Consider the following 15,261-nt stretch of genomic DNA (forward strand, 5'->3'; position numbering starts at 1 on the left):
GGCCAGGGGCTTGCCTGCCCTCAGGGAACCGCTGGGCCGGGGAAGAGGCAGAGCCTACCCAACCAGGGTGTGCCCATTGCCACGGGTGCACAGGGCAAGTGACCTGAGTCGCATGAGTATGGTGCTAAGGCCAAGGGCAGGGAGTGTTCCAGAAAAAGAAACAGAATGGAGCACGGAAGTGTCACCTTTAGAGCCAGAGTGGGAGCTGGCCACCAGACAGCGGTGACGAGATGACTAATACTATGCACCAGCCAGCTGTGGGCTCCGGGGTGAGTCAGACATTGTTTTGACAACACTGTTTACTAACGGAAGGCTCACATTGGCCCCTCTGGTCTTTGCAATCTGACAGACCTGGGTTCTGCCTCCTACCGCAGGCCTGTCACTTCCCTTCTCTGAGCCATGGTCCCGGAGCGTAAGCTGCGGGTGGTATGTACGCTCAGGACAGAGTGAGGGTTGGGAGAATACACGGACAGCTCATAACGGGCTCCCCAAAGGACGGCTGGGGTCTTGTCATTGAGTGTGCCCCTCTTGTCAGGGCTGGGTCTGCCTCCTCCCTGTGCTGGGCCCAACGATGGTCCCCAAAGATGTTCGTGCCCCAATCCCAAGTCTCTTTTGCAAGGTAAGGTAGCAGATTCAGCTACCTTACCTTGCAAAGGGGACTTTGCAGATGTGATCAAGTTACCCACCCTGAGTTGGGGAGATTATCCAGGATAGTCCAGGTGGGCCCGTGTAAGCCCAGGACCCCATAAAAGAGGAAGAAGAAGGCTGAGGAGTCTGTCAGAGAGATTCGACAACAGAAGAAGAGGCAGGAGAGACTCAGGATGTGAGAGGGACTTAACTCTGCCTTTCAGGCTTTGAAGATGGAGGAAGATGCCTCTGGGAGCTGGACCCTGGCCCCAGCTGACGGCCAGCAGGGAAATAGGGGCCTCAGTCCCCCAACTGCAAGGACCTGAATTCTGCCAACAACTCACTCGAATGAGCCAGGAAAATGCACTCTCGCCTGGAACCTACTGGACTTCCATACTACAGAACCAGAAGATAATAAATTTGTGTTGTTTTAAGCCTCAATTTGTGGTAACTCATTAGGGCAGCAATAGAAAATGAATACACTCCTCAAACTCCCTTTCCTTTGGGAATGAGGGAGTCTCCTCTTCTCAGCCGTGAGTCGCTCCCAGCCCTGCTCTCCTGAATCAATGCGCAAGATCATTTCCACCCTCTCCAGCTGGAACGTGGACAGGACGGTGGAGGCTTGAAAAAGCCAAGCTTACTTGGCTTTGTGCCCAAATAAAGCTCTGGCTATGAGTGTACTTGTTTAAAAAAAAAAAAGCCAAGTGTTGACCCACTTTTTCCTGACGGCTCCGGCTCAGACATGTCCCTCCAAAAGGAAATTTATTTCCAGTACGCACTGTTCCCATGGCTGACATCACCCACCTCACTTGGAAGGAGAAGTACTTACAAGAGCTCTCAGGGCTGATGTCCAGCATCTGATAATGGAGCAAAAGATCCACAAAAAGCTGGCGTTTCTTTAAACTGCATCAGCCTGGCGAGGGAGGGGCTGGGAGTCTGGCCTGAGTCAGAATCTCCAGCCAGGAGAAAAGCTGCACGGCATTCAGCCCCCGGTGCTCCCGCCCCCCTGTGCAAACTCTGGTGGGCCACAAAGCAGCAGCACTTCGGACTGGCACGGGGGCTGTGACGGGGGCAGAGAATCTCCCCTGGAAGACTGCAGCTTCCGAGTGGCCACGTGTCTCTGAGCAGGTCTGGGCTGGGTCCAGGTGGCTCCGCTGATTCCCTGTCCGAGGCCTGCACTAGTACTGCGATTGCAGATGCACCAGGTGGAGTCAGAGAAAGACTGTGGACTTCTGAGTCGGCCAGCCTCTGCTTCAACTCTGGCTCTTCACTCACTAACTGGGGGACCTGATGATGAGCCTCAGTTACCCCATCTGGAAAATGGGGGTTAATTTCCTATTGCTGCTATAACAAATTGCCACAAACTCACAAATTTATTATCTTAAAGTACTGGAGGACAGAAGTCCTGAAATCAAAATGTCAACAAGGCTGTGTTCCTTCTGCAGGTCCTAAGGGAGAATCCATTCCTTGTTTTTCCCAGCTTCTAGGGGCACCTGCATCCCTTGGTTCACAGCCTCTTCCTCCATCTTCAAAGCTCGCAGTGTAGCACCTTCAAATCTTTCTTTCTGAACTCTGCTCTTGTCATCATGTCTCCTTCTATGACTCTGACCCTCCTGCCTCATTTTATAAGGACCTTTGTGATCATAATGGGCCCACACTGGATAATCCACGATGATCTCCCATCACAAGATCCTTTTTTTTTTTTTTTAAAGATTTTATTTATTTATTTTTCCCCCAAAGCCCCAGTGAATAGTTGTATGTCATAGCTGCACATCCTTCTAGTTGCTGTATGTGGGACACGGCCGTAGCATGGCCAGAGAAGTGGTGTGTTGGTGCACGCCCGGGATCCGAACCTGGGCCGCCAGCAGCAGAGCGCGAGCACTTAACCACTAAGCCATGGGGCCGGCCCACAAGATCCTTAATTTAATCACATCTGCAGAGTCCCTTTTGCCATGTAAGGTCACATATTCCCAGGTTCCGGGGATTAGAGTGTTGACATCTTGGAGGCCAGTATGTTGCCTCCCACAGGGATGGTCATGCATATTTTGAAGGTTGTTGGGAGGTTTCAAGATACAAATGGTCTGGGCCGGCCCCGTGGCTTAGTGGTTAAGTTCGCGCGCTCCGCTACTGGCTGCCCGGGTTCGGATCCCAGGCACGCACTGACGCACTGCTTGTCCCACCATGCTGAGGCCGCGTCCCACATACAGCAACTAGAAGGATGTGCAACTATGACATACAACTATCTACTGGGAATTTGGGGAGAAAAAGGGGGGAAAAAAAGATACAAATGGTCTGTTGTTTGCTAGGGCACTTTTCTTAGTCCCCTTTCACAAGGGGGAAGGTCCCACTATGAGTCTGGATCTGGTCCCCTGGTTGCCTGTCCTATCATCCCAGACATGGGGAAGCGCTAACCCCATGCCCTTCCTGGATTTAACTCCCACCCTCCTCTTCCAAGTTTAGGACTCCATCCTCCATCAAGCTTCACCCTGTTTCTTCTGTTTCTGGTCAAGGGAATCGTTGATCTTGTTTTTTTCTGCACAATTATATATATTTTTAATTTCCCTCTTTTATATTTTCTCCATCATTGCTGTGATTTGGAACAGAAGGGGCACATAGAAGCTTGAATTTATCCTCCATCTTGACTGGAATTCGATTCCCTGAGAAGTTGTCTATACTATACCAATGACCTTAAGACTTTTTGACGAAGTCTCAAAAACTACATATATTCTCAAGTGGGTTTTATGTTGATATCTAAATGTTTTCAACTTAAGTTTACAACTTATTGGGAATAAACCCCCCCCCCTTTTTTTTCCTGTGAGGAAGATTAGCCCTGAGCTAACATCTGTTGCCAATCCTCCTCTTTTTGCTGAGGAAGATTGGCCCTGGGCTAACATCCGTGCCCATCTTCCTCTACTTTATATGTGGGATGCTGCCACAGCATGGCTTGATGAGCGGTGCTTAGGTCCGCACCTGGGATCCAAACCTGCAAAATCCGGGCCGCCAAAGCAGAGCGAGGGAACTTAACCACTATGCCACCTGGCTGGCCCCAGGGAATAAATCTCTTAATGAAATAAATATTGTTGTTTTATGGACCTGCAAATCTTTATTTTCTGCCTGAACCAGAGGGATTGAGTACCAATCCTATCCCTAGTTTTAGTTTTTGTGTGTAAGTGTTGAGAGCCTTGTTCACATGAATAAGTAGATAGAAACAGAAAAAATTGTGTTATAGAAGAGTCTCTCAATTCTCTGAATTCCTATAACAAAAATCAGAGGGTGATATAAGATCAAAAATCACTTTTAGTGATTTATCAACGAACAACTCAGCAGGTCTTCCTTCAATTTTGTTGAAAGAAAATAACTGAAACTAGTTAATTTGCAAAATGATTTGTTACCCAGTCATTAGAATCATTTATGTTCTTAATTCCTGGGCAGTACACCAAAAGTTCAAAATTTCAGGGCAGTACTACCAAGAATCAGCATGTGACTCAAATATACTTGTTACTCTTTTACTTAGGGTCACCACCATAAACCCAACATGCTCAGAAGAAGCTGGGAAAATTGAAATTTTGTTAATTCCAGTTCACCTTTGCCAAGTAAAAAGGAAAAATTAATATGAATTTATAGTATCCAATAATATTTTTGGGAAATGAAAATAATTGTCTTATGAGTCTGAATAATGCTCATGAAAAATTTTATGTTCATGTGTCTAGATGAAACATTGATCTGTCAAAAGCAAAGCGAAATTTTTTTTTTTTGCAAAAGGAAACTTTTGATCTCTTCCTGGGCCGGCCCCGTGGCTTAGCGGTTAAAGTGCGCACGCTCCACTGCTGGCGGCCCTGGTTCGGATCCTGGGCGCGCACCGACGCACTGCTTCTCCGGCCATGCTGAGGCCGCGTCCCACATACAGCAACTAGAAGGATGTGCAGCTATGACATACAACTATCTACTGGGGCTTTGGGGGGTAAAAAAAATTATGATCTCTTCCTCATTGAAATCATGCAAAATATGCAACTGAATTACAGACTAAGCTGTGGGAAAGTGAAAATACTCACAAACCCTTGGTAAAAACCAAATCACTGCTGAGAACAGTAAAAATGGAGAAAAGACTTCATAGAAGATTGGTTTTGCCCGGCATGCTTTTTACACATCTCAGAAACTCTAATTGTAAGGAAAACTGGTGCTGTAATTTGGGGCTTTTATAAAGTTGTCAGACTAGGTGGTAAGTTCTAGAAAACTGACAGTGACGAAGGAATTCTTGAGCTACAGCAAAGCAAATTACTGTTGTCTTATAGCGACGCAAGTGAGGAGATTACAATCTAAAATGTACTGCTCTAGGGCCGGCCCTGTGGCTTGGTGGTTAAGTGCGCACACTGCGATGCTGGCGGCCCGGGTTCGGATCCCGGGTGCACATCGAGGCACCACTTCTCTGTCCATCCTGAGGCCGAGTCCCACATACAGCAACTAGAAGGGTGTGCAGCTGTGACATACAACTATCTACTGGGGCTTTGGGGGCAAAAAATAAATAAAGTCTTTAAAAAAAAATAAATAAATAAAATGTACCGCTCTATTTTGTACTCATTTTGCAGTTTTATTTCTGTATTATTTCTTTCAGGGAATATACATTTGTTTCTTTCGCTCATATTCTTTTTTGAAACAGCTTTATTAGCCAGCTGTTTCCTTCATTAAGGAGTTAAGTAAGTTTGATACAGTTTCACTTTATATGTTTGTCATCAACTTTAGTGAATACAGCATTACGTATAATAAAATGTACCCATTTTAAGAGTAGAATTCAATGAGGTTTGATAAATGTATACACGTGGGTAACCACCGCCAGTCAATTCCAACCTGGGCCCACAGGGTCTTGATGTTATCCTTGCCAGCCCAGAGTCTCTGGTCCAAGCCTGTTTTCTTGGGCTATAGCCTATATTCCACTATCATTTCTCTTTTTACTCACGTAACAACATTGCACTGAAGTCGTTACCTGGTCCTGGTTTCTGTGCTGGAGATGAAACGCATAGAACCATGAGTGGGTCAGATCTGAGGGTAGTCAATCACAGTAAGGGGTGGAGAGTCTTATGGAGAGATGCAGAGGGGCTTGTGGGAGCCTTGAGGACAGAGCAACTCCCTCTGCTTGGGGAGTCAGTGGCGGCTTTGCAGAGGACGAAGGACTTGCATTAAGATTCGAAGAATGAGTAGAAATTTGCTAGATGAGCGTGGTAAGGAAGAGAAGGAGAATAGTATCTGTCAGAACTCAGAGGATGGGAAGAACGGCATTCAGAAAACTGTAGCAGTTGAGCTAGAATGAACCATGGTGTGAGGGTGGGACAGCAGGGGTGAGCTGGACCAGTAGGACGGAGCAATTTTTTTCAACAACTTGGTTGAGGTATAAGTCACATGGCACACAATTTGAAGAGTACAATTCATTGGGTTTTTGTGTGTTCAGAGTTGCATGCAACCATAGGGAGCAATTTTTGCAGCCCCTGTAGAGTCCTATTGAAGGCGGCCTTCCTGTGGCTACTTGAAGTATCTTTTGGGGGTTGTGTGGGTAGAAAAAGACTAACTAGGGGAACCTGGAGCAGCATTTGGATCCAGGCAGAAAAGAAAAAAGGCAGCAATCCTTGTGTTAAGCAAGGTTTCCTTTGGATTGCGAGGGAGGGGAAGGAGGCCCCCCAAGAGGCCTCCACCACAGGCCACAGCTTCTACTGCCTGGGGCTGTGTCTTAATAGTCAAAGCAAAGGGGACCATGAAACACCAAGAATGTGGCCCTGGACCAGGCTGAGGCTCCCAGAGGTCCTCTCTTCACGACAGATAAAGAATGGAGGCCAGGTACCCCAGCGCTTACCCAAGAAGTGCACCGAAATGAGCACTGGCAAAGAGGTTCTTAGTTTTCTTGTTTAATGCGGTACTTTTTTAAATGAGAGAGGAAGGGTCTCCAGTTTAATGGCAGAAATGGAAAACAGACACCTCAGAGATCGGTGGAGGTTGAATTTAACTAGGCAACTTGTATGGAACAGATTTTTTTTAGCTGCCCCAGTGATTATCTGGATGAAAGAATGATGAAGGGAAATTGTTCTGCACGTACAGGCTGTTCTTCCTCTTCTCAGGCCATGGAAGTAGCTACTTTCCAAACCTGGCTGTGTTTTTAAAAATATACATTTCAAGGCCACACCTCCAGTGCTTTCATTCAGTACCTCCGAGTCAGGCCAGGAAATCGTGGTGTATTTTCAACTGCTTGGACTTGCTTTGGAATTCTCTTTTAAATGGTTTTTAAACAACTGCAAACTTAAATTTCAAGTACAGTACAAATAACTTATTTTCCTTAACCACTTTAGAGTAAGTGGCTGACCCGCTGCCCTAACACCCTAACTAAAGGGTTTAGCGTGTATTTTCCACATATAAGGACCTTCTCCTGCATAACTACAACACAGTCATCAAAATTGGGAAATTAACATCGATATGTGATTCCACCTGATCCTCAGGCTCCATTCAAATTTCACCAGCTGTTCCAGTAGTTTTTTGTTTTTTGTTTTTTTTAGCAAAATGATCAAGTCCAGAATCACTCATAGGCTTTGGTTGTCCTGTCTCTTCACTCTTCTTTTTTTTTTTACATTTTTATTTATTTGTTTTTCCCCCAAAGCCCCAGTAGATAGTTGTAGGCCATAGCTGCACATCCTTCTAGTTGCTGTATGTGGGACGCGGCCTCAGCATGGCCGGAGAAGCAGTGCGTCGGTGCACGCCCGGGATCCAAACCCCGGCCGCTAGCAGCGGGGTGCGAGCACTTAACCGTTAAGCCACGGGGCCGGCCCACTTCACTCTTCTTTAATCTGGAATGGGTTCCTCAGTCTTCCCCTGACTTGCATGACCTTGATGCTTGCTTTTGAAGGTCACAGGCCAGTTATTTTGTAGAATGTCCCTAATTTTGTTTTACCTGTTGTTTCTTCATGATTAAATCCAGGTCATGCCTTTTCGGCAGGAACATCACAGAAGCTGTGTTCTCTTTATTGTATCCTATCAGGTGGTGCATGATTTAGATTCATCCCATTACCACTGATTGAGTTTGATCTGAATCCTCTTTTTTTTTATTGAGATATAATTGACATATAAGTTTAAGGTGTACAATGTGATTTGTTACATTTATAAATTGCAATTTGATTACCACCGTAGTGTTAGCTAACACTCACATCACGTCACAGAATTATCATTTCTTTTTTTGTGGTGAGAACATTTACAACCTAGTCTCTTAGCTATATAATATATATAGCTATATATATATATATAGCTATATAGGGCCGGCCCTGTGGCTTGGTGGTTAAGTGCGCGCGCTGCGATGCTGGCGGCCCGGGTTCGGATCCCGGGTGCGCATCGAGGCACCACTTCTCCGTTCATCCTGAGGCCGAGTCCCACATACAGCAACTAGAAGGATGTGCAGCTACGACACACAACTATCCACTGGGGCTTTGGGGGGAAAAAATAAAATAAATAAAATCTTTATATAGCTATATAATATATATATATAATAGTATTGTTGGTATTAACTATAATCACAATGCTGTGCATTATGGGCCGGCCTGGTGGCGCAAGCGGTTAAGTGCGCGCGCTCTGCTGCGGCGGCCCCGGGGTTCGCCGGTTTGGATCCCGGTCGCGCACAGATGCATTGCTTGGCAAGCCATGCTGTGGCCGCGTCCCATATAAAGTGGAGGAAGATGGGCATGCATGTTAGCCCAGGGCCAGTCTTCCTCAGCAAAAAAAGAGGAGGATTGGCAGATGTTAGCACAGGGCTGGTCTCCTCACAAAAAAAAAAAAAAAAAAAAAAATGCTGTGCATTAGATCTTCAGAACTTATTCATCTTTTAACTGGAAGTTTGTACCCTTTGACCAACATCTCTCCATTTCCCCCACCCTCTAGCCCCTGGTAACCACTGTTTTGCTCTGTTTCTATGAGTGGTCTGAATCTTCTTTCTCTGAAGAAGGAAAAAGAAAGAAAGAAATGGCAAAGATATGGATAACTGCGGTTAAAAAAAAAACCCTCCACTTGATTAATGTTATTTGAGTACTTTGATCTATGTTCTTTGAATAATTCAGGTCAGTCCTGTATCAAGTTGGCAGATAGCAGAGATGCAGCCTCAGTCTTGCCTTTTAAAAAGCAGCCTAGTGCAGTGATAATTAGACACAGAAGACATAAAGAATAACATAATTATTATCATATAATAACTTGATATGTAATATACTACATATTTCCAATTGGATTATTATATATTACTTTATATGTAACATATGAAATATATAATGTAATGTAATAAAAGTTGAATTCTCAAACCACTCAGTTCAAGAATTAAGCCACTGGCAATTCAGCTAAATCTCTCTTGTGAATTCCTCCCTAGCTTCAGTCAACTCTGAATTTGCCTGGAACTGACTGACCCAGGCGCCCCTGACAAAGTGACAAAATCCAAGGTTTTGGAGGCAATTGCAGGCAATTACATCCTAATTCTGGCCAGATGCGGATGTTTGTTTTTGTAGCGTAGCTACTTAGCTTGTTCTGACATCTGGTGGTCACTTTTGGAATTGCAACTATTCATATGTTACTTTTCTCAGGATTTTTCTTTTTTTTTTGAATTTTTTAATTTAAACTTTATTTTGAAATGTAAAATCCAATTTTCTTAAGTTGGAAATATTATAACTTATCTTTACAAGCTTTCTTGTTCTACAAGTGACCTTTATGCAATGGTGACAACTCAAGAATTAGCTGCTCACATTAATAAATTTTCAGTCTTTTCAATATAGTTTCTTGGTGTGTGTGTGTGTGTGTGTGTGTGTGTATGTATATGTGTGTGTGCGTGTTTAGGCATATTTTTCCTTTGCTTATTCCAAGAACTTATTTCTAATCTATGACAGGCACTGAGGCAGACGCTAGCACAAAAAAAGAATAAGTTGGATGGCAAATCAACCTCGTGCTTCTGATTATACTCCATGAAACAGGAACTCTATTAATCTATAATGGAAAGAAACCTAACATAGTAAATAATATATACTGATCACCTATTATCTGCTAGGTGAACACGTTATTTCCCAGAAAATGTCACAGCACACATGCAGTTTGAAAAGTAGTAAATTACAGTCATTACTAGGCTGTTTGGTGATCATTCTGTGGATGTCAAATTTGTTGGTGAAAGTCTGAAGAAGAATAGGCTATTTATGTAATCTTAAAGTATCTTTCCACAAATTACTTATTAATTACAACAGAAAAAAAATAGTAAATTTACAGTGGAGAAATTTGGCAGACTCCACCTTGTTCAAGTATCAAAGTTATCACAATGGAACAAACCAACATTGTGTGCCTCCAATAATACGCCAAAGACTCACATGACTTCTGTGGTGGTACGTTTTGCAAAAAAATATATAACCTGAATCTAATCAGGAGAAAGCATTAGACAAACTCAAATTGAGGAACATTCTACAAAATAGCTGGCCTATATTCTGCCATATTAATGTCATGAAAGACAAAGACCGAGAAACTGTTCCAGATAAAAGAATACTAAAAAAAGATATGACAACTAATTGCCACATGTGATCCTGGACAGAGGAAAACAGCTACAAAGTACATAATGGGGATATATTTATACCTATTTATCTGTCTAGAGAATGATAAAACAAATGAGACAAAAATGTAAATAATTGGTAAACATAAAGGGTGTATAGGAGTTCTTTTTACAATTAGTGCCAGTTTTGTTTGAAATTACATTTTAAAAAGTTAACCCCAAAAAGTGTTCCCTAAAACAAGCTCTTTGAAGACAAAGAATTGGTCTCTTTAAAAATGATTTTTCATTATTAAATCATTGTATATCTGCTTTTTTAAAAAAAAATGAGGAAATACAGAACAGTAAAAAGAAGAAAAACCATCCATCACCCGCACTTCTATCACAAGCCAACGCTGCCTGGAAAGATCGTTTGAAAGGAGTGCCATTTCAGCGGAATTCAAGGAGCAGGAACGTGCTAGGTGGTGGACATTCTGGACTGAAGGAACAAAACAGAAAAGACAAGCGTGGAAGGGCATGGCTTAGGGGAAAATGAGACAAGAGCCATGGGTTTGCTTTGAGGTCGGTAAGCTGGGGCTTGAAAACTGGGCAGATGAGCAGAAGGTGGGGTAGGACTTCCAACGAGGGCGTCCAGCGGGCTGGAGGGTGAGACCTGCGCAGGTCCAATTCTCCTCTATGACGAGGCCAAGATGCCTGGCACACGGCGGGTGTCTGGTTCATATTTCTGGGCTGAATGAATGGGTACACACAAAGCAGGCCCACGCCCCTTAACGCCTCGTAGGGCTCCCGCTCAGCCACTGCCCCGCGGGCGCGCAGCTCACCAGCCCCGCACCCGCCCCTCGGGGCGGCTGACGCACTCGGGACGCAAGCGAGGAGCCCGGTTTCCAGGGCAACAAACGCCGGGCCGCCGTTCTTCCGCTCGTGCGTCACTTCCGGTCGCTTGCAGCTGGGCTCAGCATGCTTGTGCAGAGGTTCCGATTGGGGCGGTCTCCTCTCGTGTAGTTGGGTTGTTGTGGTGGGGATGCGCTAACCAAAATGAATCTTCGGTTCTGGGGATGCGCTAACCAAAATGAGTCTTCGGTTCTGCCGGAAGAGCTGGTGGGGAGAGGCAGGTGGAGTTTGGTTTCCGTCCCCCCAACCAATCGCTTTCAAATCCGCCCCCTGGGCGCCGCGGGGAAAACGACGCCTCGCCGCTGCCAGATCTGGAGCATGCGCAGTCCCACCGAGGAAGCCGCAGCGATCCAGTGTTCCGTGATTTCCGCGCAGCCGGAGGGAATCCAGGGGGCGTGGCAGGGGCGTGGCGGGCAGCGAAGGTGTTGATTGGCCAGTTAGAAGCCGGGCTTGTGGAGCTGCTGTAGACCCCTGTGGCGGTCTCTGGAGTTTCATTCATTCATTCCTTCATTGAAAGGATTGATTCACCAACTTTCACTGAGAGTACGCTACGTCAGGCGCTGCGATTCAGAGATAAGTTGGACGGTGTCCCTGTCCTCCAGGAGCCCACGATTTGGCTGACACTCTGCCGTGTCCCCTCCTTTCTTCCTTTGCAACCTTATCGCCTCTCTTCTCCACTCGAGTCTGGTGTGATGGGGTTTTTGTACAGAGAGATGACACCCCGCCCATCTTACTCCAGGGACCTTCCCTGAAGGGTCCCCATCTCTGAAAGCAGTAATTGCACACTGAAAGGCCTGAGGTGGAATCCTGGCTAGCGGCTCAATTACTGAGCCACTTCCATCACTTTACATTCACTCCTAAAAGAAGAGTCTAGTTATTTGCGGAGAGGTTGTGAGGCTTAAAATGGGCTCTGCCTTTCATCTTGAGATTGAATCCCAGCTTTGCCCCTCATTAGCTTGTGTGACTTTGGGACATTCTGGGGAGGCCTCTGGTTGTCCAGCGCTGGCTGAGACTCGAGTCTGAATAATTCTAAGCGAAGGATTTAGTAAACCAAAACCAAACTTTTGGCTCCAGATCTAAAGCACCCTCTCCAACCGACATATTGGTAATAAAATAGACTTGTAAATATCCGTTGTCTGATTCCTTTGTCTTATTTCTCAATTGTTCCACACTCAGGAATGGAAAAAAGGAGGGCTATTGCTTAGTCCCTTACATTAGAAAAACCTACCTTATAGGGTCATGGTCAGGATTATATGAGACATTTGTGCCAAGCACATTGCATGTTACCTGCCAGGTGTATTATTTTGAGGTAATAGATGTGAAAGACCTGCTCAGGTGGCTGGTTCTTAGTGGTGCTAAACAAATGTAGTTAAATAAATGAATCTCTTCCCTCCCAGCTTGGGAACTAGAAAGCCCAGGTGAGACATGGCACTATGGATAGGTATCCGAGTGAGCTGCATTGTAGGAGAGAGCTCTACAACATGGAAAGGAGTAAGGAACCCTTTATAAAACTGTTGGGAGATCAGAAATCCCAACAGGTGATGGGCTTTGCCCAAAGTGGGGTGATTATATCACCCAACCAGAACACTTTTAGCCATGACAACAGGCATAAATTGGGATTGTCCCAGGCAAATCAAGATATATGGTCACCCTACCCCAAAGCCATACGAGTAGCATGTGACAAAACTGAGATGGAACTTAGATCTGTCTCACTCTGTCTCAAAGTGTCTTTCATATTTGATTTTATTTAATCCCAATAATGGCCCTATGAAGTGATTATCCCCATTTTGTAGAGGAAGACATTGAGGTTACATAGTGAGTGATGGAGTGGGTGCTCTGACCTGCGCCTTTGACTCAAGTTTCAGTGATGATTCTCAACTCCATGAAGCCTCTTTGGGCATTGGTCCTCATGTCTGAGACTGCATGGTTGGATGTTTCTGGGAAACAGATTTTGCCTCATTTTACTGGAGAACTTTCTAATAGGGCTCTTATCATCAGAGCTTTCTGCCTGTTAGGACTTTTGTAGAGGGGATCTGGTGTGGGTGTGAGGTTGGACCTGATGATTTTAGAGGCTCTTTCCAATCCAACTTTAGGTGTCTACAAACTCCTTGAGAGCAGGTTTGATATGTTCTTTGAATTCTCAATGTTCTGAGCAGAGGCTCAGGAAATGTTAAAGCTGCAAAGGGAGAACAACCCCAGGAGTAAGATACGCCTGGGACTGGTCTGGACACCCCCATTTGATGGCTGTGGGGCCGTGGCAACTCTTACATTCTCTGAGCCTCAGTTTCCTCAATAGTAAAAATGCAGAATAGTCTCCTCCCTCCCTCCCCCATAGATTTGCTGAGACAATAAAACAAATTAATATAAGTGAGTACATTGTAAACAGAGAAACATTGTACAAAAATAGCAATGTTCTCTTTTGCTGGCTTTCAATCTTGCTTTCCAAATTGCTTGTCTTATCCATTTATAGAGAGAATGAGAACAGAGGAGGATTACGGAAAGAGCACAGGCCATAGAGTCAGACAGCCCCAGATTTGAATCCCTAAATAGCACCAGCCACTTGTGTGGTGCTAGCCAAGTGGTGTGTCCTTTCTGGACCTCAGCGCTAAGAATAGCTACCTTGCATAGATCTTATGAAGACTGTGTGAGCTAAGCATGGAGCGCTATTCCTGTTAGAGCTCCTGGTAGACCTCCATAAAGAGTGATCTCTTTTAATATCCATCTTCTGTGTTCTATAACTGTCAACCTGCACTCTCAATCCCGTGGAGCAGCCACCTTGGGCAGCTTTTTGCCGTGTCCTGGAGGCACTCTCCCCCAGCCTCTGGGCGCCTCTGTTGCGAATGCTTCCTGGCTGTCTGGCAGGCTGGAAATCTGCACCACCTGTTTTGCCCTGAAGATGTGTTCTGTTTATAACTCATTTCTACTCCTTGGAAAACAATTCAATAAAAACTCAATTGGTTTTTCCACTAGCCCTGGGCAAGGATGAGGGATAGGATATTATTATTTTATAAGAAATATGAATAATAAAATAAGACATAAAACAGCACTGGGCACATAGCTGAGAGTCAATGAATGCTGGCTGGCTTAAAGCAAAAGTGATGGCTCAGTTTTTCCCTGGCTGCTGTATTCGCTGCGAGAGCCACTCCCATCCTCCATTACAGTTTTTAATTGAAAAAGAAATACATGCATATGGTAAAAAAAAGTCAAACCAAACACAAAAATACACTAGGGAGAGAGGGTCTCCCTGGTCCTCTGTTCTCTCAGCCCTTCCTGGAGATGCCACTGTTTACCATTCCTTGTGTATCTTTCCAAATATGATATGTATGTTCCAAGATATGTATGTAAATTCCTTGTTTTATTTATTTTTAACATAGAGGGGTTTAAATCCTTAAGTGGCTTCTGGCTCTATCTGGCAAGCTGAGTACCTCGGCCCTGGAACTAACGGACAGCTGTCCCACACCCAGGGCCTGTTTGGAGCCCTTGATGTGGATCGATCACTGGGGCCCCCAAAGTCTGGAGTGGTTTTACCCAAGAGGGATGGGGACCACGCACCAGCACTCGGGCAGTCTGCTCCTGGCTCGGGGCTCTGCCCTCAACCTCACGCCCCCATCCAGCGCCTGTGACTGTGCACATAAAGCACGCCCAGAGGTACGCTGAGACCGTGAGTGCCTCAGTTTCCCAACCTGAAAAAGGGGGAACTTAGGCTCCTCGCAGCGGTAGTTCTGAGCGTTGGCGACAACGCCTGCGGGTGCTTCGCCCCCGGAGATACACGAAGCCCCGCTCGGCGCGGGGGTTTTGCGGGGGCCTCCGCCGAGGGCTCCAATAGGAAGGTGAAATTCGAGCCGCGTGCGTGAGGGATTAGAAAGTGGCGCGGAGACAGGACAGGCCCCTCCTCCGGGGAGGGAGGGGCCCCAGCAGCAAAAGCTTTTCTGTCCCGGTTCTCTCCCTCCCCAGTCTCCCTCCTTTCCCCTTCCTCGTCCATCCATCCCCCTCTTCTCCCTCCCTCATCTTCTCTCCTTTCCCCCTCCAGCTCCCTCCTTACCCCTCTTTTCCTCCTCCCTCCCTTCCTCCTCCCCTTTCCTCCCTCCCCTCCTCCCCGTTTCTCCCGCCCCGGTCTCCCTCCGTTCCTCCTCCCGGTCCCTCCGTTCCCCGCTTCCTCCTCCCTCTGTTTCTCTCTTCTCTGTCCCTCCTCCCTTCTCCTCCTCCCTCCC

The sequence above is a fragment of the Ceratotherium simum genome, chromosome 23, assembly GCF_057802395.1.
Source record: "Ceratotherium simum simum isolate JZ-2026a chromosome 23, ASM5780239v1, whole genome shotgun sequence".
NCBI classification, from domain to species: domain Eukaryota; kingdom Metazoa; phylum Chordata; class Mammalia; order Perissodactyla; family Rhinocerotidae; genus Ceratotherium; species Ceratotherium simum.